Source organism: Pollicipes pollicipes, unplaced genomic scaffold (assembly GCF_011947565.3).
Source record: "Pollicipes pollicipes isolate AB1234 unplaced genomic scaffold, Ppol_2.1 Scaffold_4740;HRSCAF=5597_pilon_pilon_pilon, whole genome shotgun sequence".
Lineage (NCBI taxonomy): Eukaryota > Metazoa > Arthropoda > Thecostraca > Pollicipedomorpha > Pollicipedidae > Pollicipes > Pollicipes pollicipes.
In genome coordinates this window covers 27,920,764-27,941,952 of record NW_023596545.1, presented here as the reverse complement: position 1 = coordinate 27,941,952, position 21,189 = coordinate 27,920,764, and the positions used below count along the sequence as shown (strand labels likewise).

The 21,189-nt window shown below is 51.7% G+C and overlaps 1 long non-coding RNA gene across 1 annotated transcript; it reads left to right on the top strand.

The window, feature by feature from the left end:
• Positions 1-16,373: 16,373 nt before the first annotated feature.
• On the top strand, positions 16,374-19,231 carry LOC119098478 (uncharacterized). The gene is made up of 3 exons (XR_005094243.1): positions 16,374-16,520; positions 18,521-18,618; positions 19,163-19,231. It is a non-coding gene; the product is annotated as an uncharacterized LOC119098478 (long non-coding RNA).
• The last annotated feature ends 1,958 nt before the right edge of the window (positions 19,232-21,189 follow it).

The following is a 21,189-nucleotide window of genomic DNA, read 5'->3' as shown; positions in this document are numbered from 1 at the left end:
GAAATAAAAAAATCGGAAATCTGAAGGGAGCACCTAAGCCTTTGAGATTTTGCTCAAGCTGTTGACATTTTTAATCTTAATCGAGATTAATGACCTAACACGACCTCTTTAACTTTTTAAATGTTCCCATGTCAGCGCGTTATTGCTGAACACGATAAAAGTGAAACCCGTAAGCATCCTTACCTGATTGGCTCCAAAATGCCTCTTTGACCAAAACAATAAATTTGTTTTCTAGCGTGCCTAAGTGATGGCTTCACTTGATATGTTACTGGTTAATTCCGGACCCGCCCATGAAACTAAGCGCCATTATTTGTGGTTGACTGGCAGTTGCTCGTCGGTAAAGTTCGTATGCCTAATGTTGTCCAGGATTATGTTCGCAAGGTATAACATTCGTAACGTGCCAAATTGAAATGTAAAAAGCTTTCATTGGAGACAGTTCACATGCATAAATGGTCGTCAGGAAAAGTTCGTAACGAAGTTGTTGGTATGCGTAAAAATTCGCACAGAAGGAGGTCATACGCAATTTTTGCACGCAAATGATAGTGTGCAATTATTTTTCATGAATAAAGTACATATGACAAAATTGCGTTGCCAGAGGAATGCATAACGCATAATTTTACCTGTTGTGCATAAAACAGGACGCAAAATACGCTATCGAAATTTCGTCAGGACTAAAGCTCGTTAAGTTCAAACGTCGATCTCCATTCTTGGTGTCGGTCCTCGGGTGAATTGTCATTGCATGGCCACCACATCCCGTCGATCGGGGACCGCACTCCGTTCCCGTCCCAGTCCAATCGTACACACCACCAGACCGTCCGTGTCACCATCATCCCCTACATTGGCGGATGTAGGGGACATGGCGGCAGAGAGCGACAATTGCATAGGTCAGGTCAAATAATATGACTAGCTTAGCTCTTCATAACATGAAATTAAACGCCTTCCAGGGTCCAGCAAATGAGCCCGCTTGAACATGAGCAGTGCAAAATTAGCCTGGGATGGAAGGGACCGGAGGTTAAAAATCAAAACAAAGATGGCCCCCGCGGTGTCGACGCCTCCCACCTGAAGCCTTCTGAGCGAGCCACTGACGCCAGCTGACTGCCGCGGCTGAAGCCAACACACTTGCGGAATACGGCGGGCAGACGTGTGGCTGGCGCGTAGCATGCGATTGCTTATAAAACGCAACCCAGACCTCAGAGGGAGAGGCGGATCCGCTCTTTGCTGCACCCACTGTGATTAGGACTTTCTTTGCACCCGACGCAACATTGCCCAAGGCTGCAACTGTTCAACTGTGCGCCGGATTGAGCTAACAATTGCACACCCAAACTGTACGCCATGGATTGCCCCGCGGCAACCAGCTTTCGGCAAAATCTGCGAACCGCTGGTACATGATTTGGCACGCAGGTGTTCGATCGGTCCCGAAGCACTCCCCATTGGCGCATCGCGCATAGAAACATATTAATTTGTGATCAGTGCTAACGGATTCTTGCGCACGTACTTTTGTGAAACGAGCTTCATCGTCCGCAACAGTTATGTAACTTCATTTGCATGCGAACAATTGTGTATATACTTAAATGATACGAACTTCTCGTGTGCAAACGTTTGTCCCGACGACCTTTTTTAACAAGAATATTTCATATATACGTAATTTAAACCATACGAACCTTTGCTTACGTACTTCGCCTGCGAACTTTTGCGTACGTAGCTCTGCCACACGAACTTGGTACCTTACGTGCATTTGATCAGGAACAATTGCGTCCGCACTTTATACGTACGGATACATAATTATTTCTTGCGAGTCTTTACTTGCAGCGAGGTATTGTAACTATTACATTGACCCTGACGCTTGGGAGAAAAAAAAAACATGTCGAAATGTTTTGGATCGATGCGTTAACTCGCGACCAATCACATGCACGCAGCACTTCACAGAAACGAGTGCTCACAACGCCTATCATCTCGCAGAACAAATTGCTGTGCTTAGCCTTGACACAAGCGCGAGATACAGTGAACGGAGTTTGGGCGTGGGCTAATCGAGGTATGGTGAACAGAGCTTGGGTGTAGGCTGATCGAGGAGCCACTTGCAAGGAGAATCAGCGCCTGGGAAGACTTAAGGGTCCAGTTTCCATTAGATAATGTTTCTCAGGAAGACTATATCGCATTGCACTTTTCGTGCAGCTAGGGAATGTAATTTTGAGACGAAGCAGAAGGCTGACATATGAAAGGTAAGGTGTTGTCGAGAAGTGCGTTAGTAGGTTACCAAGGAAGATGGCTGTGCTGCGCTCGATCAGCTCGCATTGCGTGGACATTGGTCGTCCCCGCCCGCACCACGGGGCAATATTCAACAACAGACTGCACGCTTGCAAAACACAGTTGCTCCGCTATTTGCAATCAATGCATTATTGTTCTACATACATGTATTTAGCTATCGAACGTAAATTGTCGCTAACTGCGTGCTTAACCCCCCAAATGTTTCAAGGCTAAATCATGGTATTTGCAGGTCGGTTCGTTAGAAGTTTATGTGTCCAACGTCACATTGACCGTGCAGTCATTTGAAATTCGCATTAAGCACATCTTAAAAAGAATATACATTACCGAGGACTTCGTTAATAATTGCACGCATTCCAAGCGCCAACGATTACAGGCCACGTCGCCAAAATCGCCCTTACCTGATGTTTCGTCGACACCGTTTTCCGTTTTCCGTTTTCCGTTTTCCGTAATTACCGTTTTCACCGTTTTCCGTTACCGTTACCGTTTTAACCGTTTTTAACCGTTTTCATAATTTGCATTCGATGCATTGCAGACAAAGTTATCGGTAACCACCTACAGCATATTGAATCCTTTTAATGCCTGGAGATTAGGTGGCAACTTTAAAATGTGAGACAGCTAAAGTTAAAGACACCTTACCTCTCACGGCAACCATATAGCCGATCTTAGATCTGCAGATGATGCATCATTGATGCATTGGTATGAGACTGCGCATTTCAACCATTGCCCAAAGGTTCAACAATGGTCTTCAGAGGAGTGGTCGTCAAGAGCTGATACGCATGGCATCAGAGCCAGCATGAACAATTTTTAGGTTTGAACTAGAAGCATCGTTGACGGACGTATGCGAGGTTGCACATTTACTACATCCATACGGGAGAATAGAACATGAGTACGTTTAAACTATGTGTATATCCGCTGACAACCCGTATTCTTAGGTCAATGCAACACATACCATCAAAATAAGTCAGCAACACCACCCACCCCGCAAGCGCGCGTTTTAACACGCGATCTTCCGCAGGGTGACCAGCGGCACGTCCCCGGTCAGCTGACCGGCCAGCCGGTGATGATGGGGAAGGTCACGAGAAGACGTCCACCCCTGGCGCGCCTGCGGGCTATTTCGGCCGGGGGTGCCGTGGGCTGTTGAGTCTCATTACGGGGCACTTGGCCGTTTGAATGGGGACGCCGCTGGAGACCGCGGCAGATAAATACCCAGGTGAGCGCACACAGGCGACAGAGCGACCCCGGCACCGCCTGCAGGAGCTCAGCGTAGTGCAGTGACCGCCCAGAGGACCCACATCATGGTAGGTTCCATCACGGCGCTGGGCTTCGCCTGATGCTGTGAGGGCATCTGGAAAGTTGCTGGGTTTGGAGACGTTACACAGGAGCCGCTGCCGAAAGATGGGTTGCGCACCAACACGGTGCACAATCTTGGCAGCAGCAATGAACTTGGGTGCCAGGAATGGCTCCCAAAACCCGGGCTGTGTCCCTCAAGCTCCTGTGGAATCCATGGCCAGCTTTAACATGTCCGGGAATCCGAAATGCCGGACCTATATTGATGTGTTGCCGAACGATTTGTTTTGCTCTTCAATCCTGTCAGAGTGTTGTCGGAAAGCATACGTGAACCACGATTCATTTTAAATTTTTTTTCGGAATATCGAATGATATCCAGAACTTGCGTTTATGCTGTGTCCAAGGGTCGCCTTGGATTCACTTTTGTAACGTTAGTGATTTTTTTGAGCATTTCCCAGACTGCTGGCTCGGCGTAGAACCAAGATTTCTTAGTTACTATTTATCACCAATGCGAGATAGGTTCTTTCCATGATAATCTTCCGCACAAATTTCCTTGTATTTAAAACTTTTTCTTTACCTGATCTATCAGGTTCTATGTCTTAAATGGGAAAGAAGCTTTCCGTCAGCGAAGGAGTGTTTCGGGATCCTCCAGGGCCCTGATCTGTTACAAATTTTGTCAAGAAGCCTCTGGAATTCAGAATACTTTTCGTTTTTTCGGGGTAAAATATTGCCCGATGTTACAAATATTGTTTTCCAGCCATCTCTTAGTAGCCCAAGTCCGCTGCTGAAATACTTGTACATGCAGGACGGGCACTTTTATTTTCCATAGTAATTTTGCAGGGTGTATGAACCAGTAAAGCATTTTTCAAGATCTTTTAGGATCCGGGATCCCTTTGGGCCTCGGTACATATCTGCTTGGTAACGTTTTTGTGCGATACCAACGCGACTAATCGTGCATTGTTCATTTGGCCACAGAGGAGTTCATACAAAAAGAGCGATATAGTCGAATTCTGCTAGTCCCCAGAACGTCGCCACAGCCGCTGGGTTCGTCACTTCTTGATGTGCCGCGTCCGTCACTGATTCTGTTGGACAAGTCTGTCTGTCTGTCTGTCTGTCTGTCTGTCTGTCTGTCTGTCTGTCTGTCTGTCCGTCTGTCTGTCAGTCTGTCTGTCAGTCTGTCTATTCTCTCTCTCCTCTCTCTCGCTCCTCTCTCTCTCTCTCTCTCTCTCTCTCTCTCTCTCTCTCTCTCCTCTCTCTCTCTCTCTCATCCCTCTCTTCTCGCTCTCTCCGTCTCTCTCTCTCTCTCTCCGCTCCCTCTCCCTGTTCACATTGATGGGGATCAAAGTGATGCAATCCAAAATACGACGGTATTTGCTGGAGGTCGCACGGTTGACTCGTATGAAATGGCTGAAACTGAGCAAATCATAGTGCACTCGTGTAGCAAGACATCACAGACTATCTTAAGCAGTCTTGACAGCATGAAGTCTCTAGTGTTGGTGACGAGCTTGCATATTCCTGGATTTCATACCAGCATCTAATCACAATCAGTTCACCAAAGTGACGCCAGTGTCGACACACCGATCAGCATGAGCCAAAGGGTGAATATCGTAGCACATAGAAGCACTTCATGACCGAATTCAGATTCTGGTACCCGACCCAGACCATGCATCCAGTCATATGTCTGTATATTACGCATACCATATCTGACGGCGTCGTATTCCCTGCCGACATGTTCACAGTCCAGAAGCTTTACATGGCCGCGTTAGACTTTCCTTGTGCGCGTTTTCTTGCCCAGACGCTCACATATCGTGCGCTTCCGCGGTTCGGCTGTCTTTCCATTAAAACACCGAATTTTTATTTTTCCCGCGGCTTATTAGTATAGTGCTTCGGGCGTTGTTTGCGTTGTAACTTGTCGCGGTTCTCTAAACTAATCTCCCACTTTCTTTCCCCGCTCCCCGCACCTGCACGCGCACACACCGCCCGCGCGGCAGCCGACGCCGACGCGTCCGGGCCTGTGCCGGCAGAACTGCAGCCCACTCAGCCGGAGCCTGCTGCTGGTCACGCTGCTGCTGTCGGCCAGCACTGGCCGCCTGCTGCTGGCCCGCGCCGGCGAGAGCTCGGACGGCTGCGGCCAGAACCCGCTGGTCACCCTCATCAGCGCCGCCCAGCAGTTCCGTCAGTATCCGGCGCCCGTCTTGCTGCCCTCCTCTCAGCTGAGCTGCGCGTGGATGCCCCCTTCCGGCCCCGGTTGATGTGGGCGCGCAACATCTCATTCCCCGGCTTCTTACGGGCCAAAATAGGTGTCGTATTCGGAGGGGAGAACCCTTTCAATAATGAGTTCAAACGGTTACAGTGATGCTTGCAGCAGTGATTATTTCATTAAGGGTAAGCGGAACAACTCGGAAGGCGTCACCGGCAGCTCACCGATGCGTTTGCATGCGTGCATAAATCACTTATGCGAAAACGATCGGCAACGGCTTTTATGACTTAGTTTCGAGGCATGCAATTACAAATTGTATGTTTGTACCTAAAGACCAACAACTTGCCTCAAATATAACATTTTTGCATATTAAGCTAGGTGTCACGTTTACCCTAAAACGATACAGATCGGAGTGCGGCAACCAGCGGTGGCGAGTTCGTCACTGACTCTCCCTCCCCCTCCCCCCTCCCCACTCGTCCGCGCACAGAGGGCCTGTCGATGAGTCAGCTGATGGCGGCGCTGGAGCGAGACCGCGAGGCATCTGGCGAGCTGCTCGGCCTGATCCAGGCCTACCATGACTGCGTGCGTACCGGAGACGGCACCCGCTACAAGCGGACCCGCCACAGCGCCCGCAGCGCCATCCTTTCGCCGCTGCGGCCGCGTGGCGGCGCTGGCGTCGCGCTTTAAGCCAGCTGTGACCACCCGCTGAACATCGGACGACCGGCCAACGCACAGAGCCACACGTCACGGACAGTCGGGCCCACTCAGCCTGTGATCACATGGGGCTCAGACAGCAAACAGCGCGGAAAGAGACTTCCAGGTGGGCTGTTCCACCAAAGCGCAGCCTAAGCTGAACATTACATTTTTAAGGGCATCGAAGCATGACGATCTGTACCTACGAGGGGCTGGGGTCACAGATCGTTATTATTGTCGTGGCGAATTTCCGTAAAAAGCAGCCATCTTCGTGAACCGATAAATTCAAATTAAGCCATACCAACGTGAAAGCCCATGTGAAGGGTGAACATGCCCATATCAAGAGTGACTCGTCCACTAGTATCACCCCTGGCTGCGAAAATTGCCTGGAAGTAGGATAACCGCCGTATAGTGGAAGTCTTGAAGAGTGCAATCAGCTGGGATACTCCATCAATAGACCAAAGCTGTGTCAGCCTGGCTACGCGTTCAGTATGTCGCAAACATTACCAGCGTCCGGTACAGGGTACTTGTGGCTCTATCGGAAATATTGTGTGATGTAAATTGTGAATATATTGCTGTCGCGGATTTTGATGTGTGGTGCAATCTAATAAATATAGCAGTAAACACCGTTTCAACTTTCTCAGGGAGCACAGTCCAGAAGAAGTGGGTGCAATTAGAGTGTCAGATCGTGTCAGATGACAGCGGCGCAAGGTCAGAATTGTCCTCGGGGTCTCCGAACACCTGAAAATGAACCCTCCAGTAACTAGCGTAAGCCTCTTCACTCAGAGCCATGACACCAGTAGCCCCCCCCCCCCCTCATTGCTACAATCCTGTATGATGGAGCAAACATTCCATAACGAATCCAATGAGCCACCAGGTGATGTGAGATGGGTAGAGAATCGGAGTCCCTTGGACAAGAAGCAACAACAAGAATGCAAACGACAGCGGTGCAGTATATACGGAGGAAACAGCCAGCACTGCCACAACAGGTTTGCTGATTTCGGAAGTCTTAGACTTACAGGCTTTTTCCCAACTAATAGGGTTGCAGCGAAATGGAACCCGTTAACTCAAATCCGTATCACCATTACTTGTTAGCTTCGTCGGCATTTGAATTGCGTGATCGTCTCTCGCAGTGCACGCAAGGGTATTTCGGGACAGTTATGCAGCTTCTATCAGCCCCTCAAGCAGCACTCCCGTCATTCGCATGAATAACAGCCACCAATCAAATCGGCTTCCTAGGCTCCCACCTAAGAGCGCATCCACGACCTCTAACGGTTCCCACGCCACACTCTCCCACCCCCACCTCCCATTCGCTGGCTCACAGCCCGCGGGCACGCCGGGGGAGGTTCACGCGAGTCGAGAAGCGGCAGAGGCCCCGCCCACTGTGCCCCTCGGACCGTGGGAGTACGGCGCGGCGGAGAGAGCGCCAGTGTATCGCAGGCGCTCGGCTGGGTTGGAGGCGCGGGCGCGAAGCCGACGGCAGCGAGACACGCGCGACTGAGGCCATACTGAAGACAGGCCAAGCAACGGCTCAGGTGAGACTGGCGACGGGGACTCACGTTCTCAGGTGAGACTGACGACATGGAGTCACGTTCACGGGTGAGAAGGAGGACAGGGAGTCACGCTCTCGGGTGAAATTGACGACAGGGAGCCACGTGCGCAGGCGGGAGTCACGTTCTCATGTGAGACTGACGACAGGGGGTCACGTCCTCAGGTGAGACTGATGGCAGGGAGTCACGCTCGCAGGTGGCTGTGACGCTCTCACGTGAGATTGACGACAGAGATGCACATGTTGAGGTGAAATCGACAGCGGAAAGACACGTACTAAGGTGGAACTGACTTGGTGGAACTGAGTCCAACGGACCAGCCACTTCCTCAGATGGGACTAAAGACAGCTGCGTTGTCAGGCAGGGCTGACGACGGTAAGTTACTTGATCAGATGAGACTTCGGGAGGAGGTTACGTTCTCGAGTGAGACCGACAACGAAGCGGCGTGCGCTGGACTGGGCCCCAATGACAAGTCGCTTACTCAGGGGAGACTGGCGGCGAGGTGTCACGCACTGACGTGAGGTAGCGAATCAGAATGATGCGACCAATGACGAGGAAGACAGACGATGAGCAGATGCGACACACAGATAGTGCGAGCATTCGGGATGCCATAGTCCGAGCACAGCGCGAGCTTCGGCGTGTTCATAAACACGCGTACATTTACAGCCAAACCGTCAGGCTGTGAAGCTGCATTGACGTCAGAAGTCGGGGCGCCCACGGCTGTCAGCTGGTGCAGACCAGACCAGATGGCTATCACCCGCTTACGCCCGCGATGCCTGACGACGGCAGAGGTGCGCTTGCGCCGCGTCATCAGGAAGTTGCCTGGATCTCATAACAAAATGTAAAATGTCGGGACAGCACGGCGGAGCTCTCGTGTGATTGAAAGCTGGGCTCACGATGACCGCGGTTCGCTCGTGCAAGGTTGTCATGTGGCTACACGGACAACATGGACAACAGGGACTTGCACTGGCCGCGTTCTGGTGAAAGCAGAAGTATTAGGGGCCATGCGAGATCAATGTTGACATCGAGCCTCAGAATATAAGCCGTCACTAGCGTGCGTTGCGTAGGTTGCAGTCAGCGGATTAACCAGGGGCATGGAGCACTGGGTTAACACCTAATCTGAGGAGGGCAAGCTCAGCATATCACGCCAACCACTCGTAGATCAACCTGAAATCTGAAGACAAAAGCTAATGAGAAAAACTCTGCATTTTCAACTTCCCGGGTCGCATGACGGCGCCTCCTCCTCCTCCCCTTATTGGGCTTATCACTGTCCACGTAGCTCTTAAAATGACAGTTTCAAATGGGAGAACCAATGAAAGAGCCGAATTTCACAGCTTTTGTGCGAAGATTTGGATGGCAGCTATTTCACAGGATTGATCTAGCGACACTTGCTAATCACGCGCGCTGTTTGTCATGTTGTTCCAAGGTCGTCTTTCACAGCCAATTACGTCCCGAGTACGTCTCGGCTCCAAACGATCGCTCGTGCACCATTACGTGTCTCTCAAACACGCCACAGCATGCGATGTGTTCCTGCGAAAACGAAAGAAGAATGGCGCACAGCAGAAGACCCATGGCGCGATCTTTGCGCCAATTACACAATCGCACGACGTCAAAACTGGATATGACTCGCCGCTCCGCAGCGGCCATCGGCCACCACAGCCTATAATTCCGAGCGATAACGGTGCCCGGTCCAGTTCGCCCCTCCTTTTAATCCGCCGACCTGACCCGGATGACCTCAGCGGCGCGGTCGGCGGGACCGGCGCTTTCCCCGCCCACCGCCGCGCCCACCGCTGCAAACCCGCCGGACCGTCTCCGGACCGGACCCGAGCGCCGCGTTGAGCACACCTGCATCCCGTGCATGGCGGGACGGATCACGAAGCCGATTACGCGGTCCGTGATCTGCTGCAGCCGTCTGCCGGCCGGACGCCGCTCCGGCCACGTGCCCGGGACAGTGTCGCCAGGCGGCTCACGGGCGCCGCCGCGCGGGCGGGGCGCCGACCCTCGCGGCGCGGGAGTGACCCGCCGCTGTCGGGTGTCGTGCAGCCGCTGCAGGAACCAGTCGCTAGATGCTCCTTATCTGTGGGCTTCATCGCGTCACACGCCGGGAGGTCATCACCTGATCTGTCGAGGCGGGAAGTCCGTCCTCACGAAGCCAGGTGGACGGCACCGCTCGCGGAAGTCTCCCAGAAGCTCCGCTGAGCCTGCGTGGCGCCGGATCGCGGCGAAAGCAGGCAGCTTCGCCCACCAGGCAGGCTCGAGTGCGAAACGAACATCCGGATGGGCCCAATTAGCGATGTAATTGGATACAGTTAGACGTAACCACAGGTCATGACCATCCCTAAGTCCATGAGTTCATACGGATCCAGGCGAGGCCCAAATGCCATGAACGACATGAACACGGGGAGCTTTCGCCGACCACGACACGCAGTCCACGTGGATTCCCAGATAGCGTGAAGACGGGTATCAGACTGCGGACCGCAGGTATCAGACCGCGGGCCGCAGGTCTCAGACACGGACCACAGGTCTCAGACTGGGGACCACAGGTCTCAGACGCGGACTACAGGTCTCAGACTGCGGCTAAAGTGAGTCTCGCGCTTGAATTGACCTAGACAGATGTCGCATCGAGGACACGGGCAGGCCTCAGATGAGGACACAGGCAGACCTCAGATGATGACACAGGCGGGCCTCAGATGAGGACACAGGCAGGCCTCAGATGATGACACAGACAGGCTTTAGATCGTGACACAGGAAGGCCCCAGATGAGGACACAAGCAGGCCTCAGATGATGACACAAGCAGGCCTCAGATGCGGACAAGCAGGCCTCAGACGAGGACACAGGCGGGCCTCAGACTGGGTCCTCAGACGGGCCTCAGGGCCGGACTCCCGCCCAGACACCCCGCTGACGTCTCCAGACGGCCCATCGGCGTCACCCCCAGCGCGGCCGGACGCTGGCGACCTCGCTGCACGGTTTACAGCCGATCAGGGGCGGCCGTGAGGCTGCACCGGGACGCCCGCGGGCGATCGGCTCCCAGCGCGCCGGCAGCCGGCCTTCGGACACCAGCGCCGGCCCCGGGGGCCCTGGCCGCCCGGACCAGAGCCTCGCTGCGCCGGGAAGGCCCGACGTGCGGTCGCGGCCGGGCGGGCTGGGCCGGCGTCATCGGGTGACGGCCCGACTTGCCGCTGCGGTGCGGCGCCGGCCGCGCCCCGCCTGACCGGCCTTCCCAGGCCCGCGGCGCGGTGTGAGCTCACACGGATGTGACTCTTCCGGCCGGACCCGTGCGACCCATTAACTGACGGTCAGAGGCGGGCCTAAGGAGGCGCGGGAGGCGCGGGGGGGGGGCAACCGGGACACAATCTCTTCTAAGACGATTGAAAACACCAGCTTGATTTTAGTGTGGCTGGTACCAGACTTGGAGTCTGGCCACCCAACCGGACGTTGGTACCTCCCAAGATCCGGTGCTGAGTCCGCCCCTGGGTGAGGGCGGGCAATACCTCCACTCGAACCTGGGAAGTACGGGAACTACGCCGACCGCGGCGGTGCTCGTGGCCGTTACAGGTTGCAGAGGCTGCGTCGCTGTTTTGTGATCGCAGGCACGTATATGGGCATTGCTGTGCCCATTCTCACCTAATGCAAACTTGCACTGCAAACTTTTGTGTGTGAATGCAAGCTTGTTTTTTAGGCTTGTAGCAGGGCTCTGAACTGATTGGGTAGTAAGCTTGGCCTTTTTTTTGCGTGGGCCCCGATTCGGCCCGATTCTGGCTTTCCTCACGCCACCCCAAGCCATTCCGGCTGCAGTGTTGAAATCTGTTGACTTTTCTCGACCACCAATTCGGCATCAACTGAATCCTGACGCAAATTTGTACCCTACTTTGCTGAGGAGAATGCGGGCTTTCAGAGGCATGCAATGACAGGTCATTTCTCACCGAGGAAACCCTATACTCGATAGGAAATCTTGTATAATCGAATCTTCTACGAACAATCATCCAGCGTACTTGCTGAAGACTGCATTGTCATATGCTGAGTGGAAAGGAGTGGAAGGGATACATGGCCATTATGAATCGACGTTGTTTTCGGTACCGAAATCAGTCTGTCCATGTAATGGCTGCTACCTTATTCCTACCCTAGTGCTCGGTGCCGACTGCAAAAACATGGCATAAGTGTAAAAAATGTGACGGGGACAGGGACTATATATGACAGAGCAGTGGATATATGCGACAGGGCAGGGACTATATGTGACAGCACTGGGCTATACGTGCCAGGGTAAGGGCTATATGTGACAAGGGTAGGGGCAGATATGCTATAATAGAACTCATACATTCATGCTTAGATACGTATCAGGAAAGTTTTGAACAGGTTATTTGTTGATAACAAAGCGGCTACGGCATCGCGACAGAGGTCAAAAGTTGCAGAGACGACTGAATCAAGCGGCAGAGCCGGTGGCAGTGCAACACATATTAAAAAAAGAGGTAGCGTTTATGATTTATACGCATCTAAGGACTGCGCTAATGATATTTTCCTCCCATCTCCCCATTTTGTATATTCTTCATCCGCCACTGATCCGAGCCTTTTCCAGGACTGGACTCACATTCACCTATCACAGTGTGAGGCTGGACAACAAACACTGATTTGCATTTTTTTTTTCTACGCCGTTACCCAAGAACAGGTAACCAGGAGTGCCCCTCCCTCAATCCCAGCGACGCAGTAAACCGTACGTTAACACCAGAAAACATAAAATCAAGTTGCGGCACTCCCAGCTAGGAAGATGAAACAAACGTAAAAAAAAACAGGCGAAGAGGTGGAGCAGACCCGAAGGAATTGTGTTATGTGATAGGTAGGGAAAAATCATAGATGAAAAGGCTTAAAGTAGTCATTAGCCAAAGTCAGCTAATGACAGCCCGCTACAACCGCCCAATAATCTACAACCACTCAATTCCCCGTGTTAGTAAGGGCTATACAGTCACAAGTCGGAGGGGGCAATTACCTGGTCATTTTTGTGCTAGGTTTTGAGCTGGATGTCCAGGGAGTCCACCCAGCTAAGCAGAGCTTGTTGCTGGGAAAATTTGCATTGCAACGATTTACTCACTAACATCTCATTTTATTAACGCATAATTTTGAGGACTCTGCATCCAACGCTGACTCCAAATTAGACCGCGCAGTACACATACACTTTTGGGCGGATCGTAATCGTGGCATTGAAGTGGAAAGGAATGCGGGAGTATGAGATGCTTGGTTCTGTGGAGAAAGATCAGTTTAAATTTCAGGGCTTCTTGACCTCTTGAGTGCCACACTGACGCCGTATGATAACGGTTTCGGAAAGAAAAGGTGGTTTCGACTACGGGCGTACGTTTAATACCTCCACCAGAAACCGGCTCGGCAGTTTCTAAGATATCAGGGATGCTTGATTCTTCGCGCGGAAGAATGTCAAGCGAAATTCGTCGCATGCAAATCGGACTTAGCCGAACGTTTAGGCAGGAAAATATTTTCACCCATTTGGACCTAGTAAATTCTGTCGTGCTTTTATTTTTTGCTGCCAGATGCGCTATTACGTGTATTGCTTCCGGCACCATAACATTAATACACTAATGTCGTTATTGCTAATTATAAGTCATGGTGGGGCCGACTTGAGCAGCCACTGAGTCCATGGCTTGACGCAACAAGCGGCCAACAACACGGGGGCGAGTTACCAGGAAACTTTCAAGGAGATTAACGAGCGCTGTCCTTTTGAGGCATCGTTACTTTCGTCTCGTGATTAGTCGCTTAGTGTCACTTAACGACCATGAAATGCAAGAGGGTTTGTTACGTTTATTCCTTCGTGTCGCATCATCTGAGATGACTGAGGTGACCCAATGGGAGAAACTGTACCGGGTTTGCAAACCACTTATGTACTTTGTCGATTCCCCACACACCACATTAGTCAAATGGTTGTTTGTGCCTCTTCCAGCATCGGAAGAAAAACAATGAAAATCGAGCGCTGGAAAAAGAGAGACAAATAATGTGCTCAAGCTGGGCATGCCAAGCATCTATCAACGATCAAACAAGAGAACGTGAGAGAACGTTTAAAGCGGCGCAGGGAAGGCGTCTAATCACAGCATCATGCAAATGCCACTGTTGCTCGCTTGCATGCTGCTGGGAACTTGTAACCAGCAAATGAGGCTCAAACTTTAAACGGAACGCCTTCCGTTTCCACAAGCGGCTTTTTTCTGGATGTCTCGAATGGCTCGAAGTAACTAAGGAAGATGCTGACCAACTAAGCGAACGAGCCAAGACACCGCTCCAAAGATCTTCGTCTCGCTGCTGCCTGTACCATGATCTGTGCAGCCTGCGCTAAACATGCTGCCTGACCCGAGTCCACGGCAGCCGTGTGACGCGCGGCCCCTGCTGACCTGAGGGCTTCCCCTAGTCTGCGCGTGCTGCCCGACCGGGGCCCTGCTCCGCTGACTCAGCGCGTCTCCCCTCCGCAGACCATGCGCGCCTCAGGCCGGTCCGTTCTGCTGCTGGCGCTGCTGCTGTGTCTGCGCGCCGCCGACGGCTCCTGGCACCGCCGTCTCAGGGGTCAGGGCCGTCGCATCACCAGCCTGGCCAACGTGCTCAGACACGAGCGCACCCAGCGCGACAGGTAACCGTGTGACGTGACGGCACAGCAGCGGCTCGTGACGCGGCGGGACGCTCGCGGTACGGTGGGCTGCGTTACTCGCGAGAGAGCGGCCTCGGTGTTCTGTACGCACCGATCGAGCAGAGGTTGCGGTGACGCTTGTTGAAAACATGATTGGCGGGAGAGGGGGCTGCCTTCCGCCGACAGTTTTGTATTTCTGAGGCCTGTTTTGGCGGGAACTGAGTACATGCGCAGCATTTCATCGGTTTTTTTCAGACCACGTAATATTTGGGCACGTCTTGCAACAGTGATAGGCTGTGAGCCGTTGCATTTCAGTGACCTAAGTGAATCGACCAGTAAAATTGTCTTGGAGAAGCTAAGAACATTATCCGCCACGTGAAACGGTAGACTACTTGCGTGTAACTCTCGTTTGCGGCCAGGGTACTTATGACTCAGGGATAAGAGTGCAGACCCGAGAACCCCAACTCAGGTCCAATGCTTCGCCAGCGGGAAGGGGTCAGTGAACCTGCGGGTAATTATGCTCGCATGTATAACGTATATGTATATATGTGTTTATATAAATATGTATGTATATATAGGTACATACATACATACATATATATATATATATATATATATATATATATATGTATATATATATATATATATATATAATGCACATATTTTGCGTACCACAAAACACTGTATTAAAAAAGTACGGCGCTGTCGGCGAAAGCAAACTGGTTCTGGCAGCGAAGCATTCTGTTTAACGTCCGTTATATTCCAATGATTTCAAGGGCATCGGGAACAAAAAAAGTTCGTTGTGAAACGGTGATTTGAGGATAACACGTTGGCGACGTGTAAGATATCTCAGTCAAAACAAATTGCCCTACATTCTGGCTCCGTCTAGAACTGATGCGGCTATGGGAGGATATTTCCGCGTCACAAAATCATGCAGACAAAAGGAAGCAGGTGAGCAAACAAGTGGTTACTTATGTCTCGAGGCTACGATATGCGGAACGTCGTGGAAGCGCGGGGTCACATTGTGCAAGAACACTCTTCAGCAACGTTTGAACACAGCTATTGGTTAATTTGTTTTGCAGGATGGCAGGCATCAGGATGGAGATCGGGATATTTCCTTAGAGATAAAAGAAATTAGCTAGGAAGTGGAGGCCGATACGTATCTCGTTCAGCCTGTGTTGAGACCTCGTGAAGGATTGGTTTCGTTGTAATTTGTGTTCCTATAATTTCAAAGACTATTGCACAACACCCTTTTATGGAATGAAAACTGCCACAGCTTGACGATTCCCAAAATTGGATGAAATACGGAAGAGCCACCGAGTCCGTAAGAGGCACCAGCGTGAAGGTTATCGCGTGAAGTACCACCGTGCTGCACAGCCATGCATTTGCCATTTAATGAAATTTTGTTACTTTGGGTCTCGTCATCTTGTTTCGTCCAGTCCCTTGTCTTGTCTTGACAAGTCTTGACAGCCGTCTGTGTCGTGATGATGTTAATGATAGTGATTATGCGGATGCCCCAAGTTCTAATTTCCCACTAATGACGGCTAGAGAGCAAGCGGCTATTTTACTAAAACAGTCTTTTGCCTCCCATATTCTCACGAAAACACAGACATGTTTGCAGTTTTCCACACATTAACACATCATTTTGAACCAGAATGTGCTATCCAGGTTCAGACCTTCCCGCTATCTCTCAAATGCGTTAACGCCCATGAGCCAATGCCTCATGCCACTGATGCTGATGTTTTTATTACAGTGATAAGTTCGATGACGACCGATACAGCCCAGCATATCGAGACTATGGCACCTCAAAAGACCTCCTCTCTGGGAAAAACGCCAATCTCAAACATCTGCTGCATCTTCAGCACATACATCACAAGACGATGATGAAGAAGAAGCGTCTAAACAACAGAAATGGTATGACTTGAGAGGCAGGTGTCAAAAGGACTGATTTAAAAACACCAACTAAATCGGACAGAAAAGAACAGATATTATGTACATATATGTGTATATATATATATATATATATCATATAATGATATCTCTATACTATAATATATATAATACATATATATTATATATAATATATCTCTCTCTCTTCTACTCTCTCTCTTCTCTCTCTCTCTCCTCTATCTTCTTCATCTCTCTTCTCTCTTCTCTCTCCTCTTTCCTTCCTTCTCCTCTTCTCTCTCTCTCTCTCTCTCTTCTCTCTTTTCTTGTCTCTTCTCTCTCTCTCTCTCTCTCTCATCTCTCTCTCTCTCTCTCTCTCTCTCTCTCTCTCTCTCTCTCTCTCTCTCTCTCCTCTCTCTCTCTCTCTCTCTCTCTCTCTTCTCTCTCTCTCTCTCTCTCTTCTCTCTCTCTCTTCTTCTCTCTTCTCTCCTCTCTCTCTCTCTCTCTCTCTCTCTCTCTCTCTCTCTCTTCTCTCTCTCTCTCTCTCTCTCTCTCTCTCTCTCTCTCTCTCTCTCTCTCTCTCTCTCTCTCTCTCTCTCTCTCTCTCTCTCTCTCTCTCTCTCTCTCTCTTCTCTCTCTCTCTCTCCTCTCTAACTTACCTTGCATAAACGTTGGTAGTAATAATGCCTAGCATATTACCGCATAGTTGTGCCACCTACAATAATGCAAACATATATAATACGTTATACCATGTACCTACATATCTGCTTTGTTTGCCACGCATTACAACCATTCGCATTATGGATTATAGTCCACAGCACAAATATTAAACAATGATTCATCATACGCGTATTACTGAAGGGTTTTTAGTAAAACTGCAATGCATATATATATATATATATATATATATATATATATATATATATATGACATGTAACATACTCTGGGAAGTTATTGGGTTTTGTTTTCTTATGTAAACACCAGATGTAATTTTTTGACCAGCAATGGACAGCCCCACGATCGGGTATGAATGCTAATGAGCTTAAATAGAGTGTTCCACATTTGTATAGGGGGTTTTAACTGAAATTGCAACTTTGAAAATCATTCGTTATGGTCACAACCCTGCAATTCTTAGGACATAAAGCCCTCTAGCCTCTGAGCCACACGCCCGCGATGATGTGCAGACTATTCCGTACAGGCTATTTCAAAGCCATTCGGGCATCCATGACGCGATAGCAACGTCATTCCAAACCTAACACCTCATGGGCCATGCGACGTTGAAGCCCGGGAAGAACAACATCGTCAAGCTGTTGAGATCTGGAGTCCGTGAGCACGATTTCCAAGTACGTGGGACGTCATTTGACACTCGACCAATGTTGAACAAGCTGTGCAAGTCTCAATCACGAATGACGTTGTTAGGTACCTAAGATGAGAACTTGAACATCGTGACTAGTTATAACGGAAATGCTACTCGTAATCGAATACCATAAGAATAGCCCCACAACCGAAGATGTGAATGCAGGTAAACTTCTTAAACTCACGGACAAATATGCAAGGACACCACGAGAAAGAGCCAAAAGGGAGCACACAACGATATTTCGCCCTGCAAACGCTTCCAGCGCCGTGCTACAGTCTATTAGCGAGTTTGAAGTACTGCAAATGAATGCCACGGTGGCCATTTTGTACGGCTAGTTTGGCAGCACCTCAACTCCATGCAAATGTTCCATTGCGCAATCAAACAATGACATATTGAGGAACCTATTGACTGAATGTGTTGAACGTATAATTAAAATAAATCGAGCTGTGTTGTCTAGAGCAGACTTTTCAACTTAAATCATATGAACTTTACCATCGGTTACCATTTTAGCTTATTTCATAATACGGCTGCTTCAAATTATTTGAACCTGGAACATTCCCCTTAATATTGTTCTACCTAATCCCGCAACGTTCATTGCGATTGCCACGAATATAACCCGTGGCTTCTATTCTAAAATATAACCTTAACCTGACCATGTGACCTATCGCAGAAATCTGCCTGTTCAAGGCTTTGCGAAGATGCGGAAATCGTCTCATCGCCCAGTTCTCCTCAGATTCTGGATTTGACAACAGGTGCTCGACCAAAGAGGTAAATGCACGTTATAACGATGTAACCCATTAAATGCATCTTCACAACGCATGCAGCTGTGCATGGTGTCTTGCTGCTTAATTTTGCCTTCAGAATTAGGTGGCAATTCAATTATATCCGACGTGCGTAAGCACACGTGATGAATTCCTCGGCTTTCAATTACCACTGATAGCACAATGAGTACGTTAATTTTGTCAGATGCTGCCGACGATAAATGGCGGGTCAAATATTTCGCGTCGGCCCACCGGTCCCCAACGGCGATGCATGCGTGCGATGATGTTCCCTTTCATGACGCCAGCGTTACCTTCCAAATTATTGCCTGCCCCGGGATACGGCGATCAAAATTGAAATGCCATACACCTGCAGATGACCAGTGTCCAACACCGACTACGTTGGTGCACCCACACGTCAAAAATGGCAGCTCGAGACTGGTTCCATGCCCCGGTCCATCCTTACCGTCTGCGCGTCCCGAGACCAGACTACCGCACCTCCTCCCCCGACCCCCGTCATGATCGCGCACAACCGACATCGACCGTGCCGACAGGAGTTCCTGGACTGCATGTCGGGCATGCAGCACGGCGCGTGCCACGTGAAGCACGTGCGCCACGGGCCGTCACGCGTGCTCGTGGAGCAGTACCAGCAGCGGCTGCGGCGCCTGCTGCGCTCCACGCGTGGCTGCGTGATCGGAGTCGACCTCTCCACGCCCGAGGCGTCCCGCTGAAGCGCCGCTCAGCGACAACAAGCTCCGGGGTCGACCAGAGATGGCGCTAGTGTCGTCGCAATCCTGGGTCGCCCGCCGATAGGCGGCCGGCGTCCCGCACCGCTCGTGCAGCTCCCCGTGCGTTAGTGTACTCGCTGCGAGGAGGGATCTCGACTGGCTGGCGTGTGTTTGGAATTTTGTGAGCCGCCGATCCCGTGTTGTTGAATTCATGGTCGGTGTCCACGTTCTCGTGCGCTGGGGGTGGGTTCTCAAGATTGCACCGTTCGCTCAGTGGCGAAGTTGGATGTCACGATCGACGTCCCTCGGTCAGGTCCAGTCGCGCGCGGGTAATTGGTTTGCGAAGGCAACACCTGGTCGGAGAGACGGACCGGCGGTGTCGCTCAAGCAAACGTTACCTGAGGTCGCCAGTACGCTGAACCCATTGGTGCTGCTCATCTCTGCCGCGGGTCAGGCTACGCTGGTTAGCATCCTGCCTTCTCACGTTCCGTGACACGGGCGAGACGGATGGACGACAACAGGTGGCGCGTAGGTCACTCCGCACCCAGACAGTGTCAGGGGCGGCGGGGCGCTTCTCAGAGGCACGCCCGGCGCGGCGCCACCGGTCATCTACACCTCATCGGCGTCACTCGGTGGCGCCCGAGGCAGATCTCAGAACAGCGGCCGATTACCCGCCGTTTGCGTGAATTTATGGAGCCGGCCGGCTCACAGCCGCCCAACCCGTGATGCTCTGCCAGCGGCGCGGCGGAGAGTCCTCGGAGCGGAGCGGACAGGTCCGTGGAACGCCACGTTTGGTCGTGCTGATTAGACGGCCTGGCGCTGGCCGCGGCAGACGAGGCCAGCAGACGCTCGACAGCGCGGCGTCAGAAGCTGCGCTCTGCGCGCCGCGCTGGCGTCGTCTCGTCGGCTGTCGTCAGAGCACCGGCGTCTCGGTGACTCGCGCTGGGCGCTGTGTCGTCGGCTGTCTTCAGAGCACCAGCGTCTCGGTAGCCTACGCCGGGCGCTGTGTCGTCAGGTGTCTTCAGAGCACCAACGTCTCGGTAGCCTACGCCGGGCGCTGTGTCGTCAGGTGTCTTCAGAGCACCAACGTCTCGGTAGCCTACGCCGGGCGCTGTGTCGTCAGGTGTCGTCAGAGCACCAGCGTTTCGGTGACCCGCGCTGGGCGCTGTGTCGCCAGCTGTCGCCAGAGCACCGGGGTCTCGGTGACTCGCGCTGGGCGCTGTGTCGCCAGCTGTCGCCAGAGCACCGGGGTCTCGGTGACTCGCGCTGGGCGATGTGCCGTCAGCTGTCGCCAGAGCACCGGCGTCTCGATGACCCGCGCTGAGCGCTGTGTCGTCAGCTGTCGTCACAGGCAGACACTTGAGCTGGAGCCGGGTGCTCGTCAGCGGCCAAAGCTTGGAGCCATGTTACGGGCACCAGAAGGAGAACTGCGCGGAGGGATTGAAGACCTGTCATGCCACCGGTACAGGCAGACTGCTAGCCAAGGTTACGGGACGCCGCGAGTGCTAAATGGGGCGCTCGACACTGAGTCAGGCCGGGAGTGAGTTACAGCCATCCACAGCTGTTCGGAGCCTGCTCCACCCACCAGCGTCTGCCATTAAAAAACTTGAACCGCCGGCGCTATGTGCCAGCCATCGGGTCTCAGCTCGGGGCGGACCAGGTTCCTCCGCACAGCGAGCGGATGTCGGACCAGGCGCACCGGGCGCCTACCGGTAACGAGGACCGTCGGCTTGGGGTTGCCGTGTCATGGAAACGCTCGCATGTGTGATGTCCCATATTTGTGGATAAGTGTATTTATTTCGTTTGTTGTGGTAGAGAAGAGCTGTAGTAATACACAAAACACTGTGCGCAAT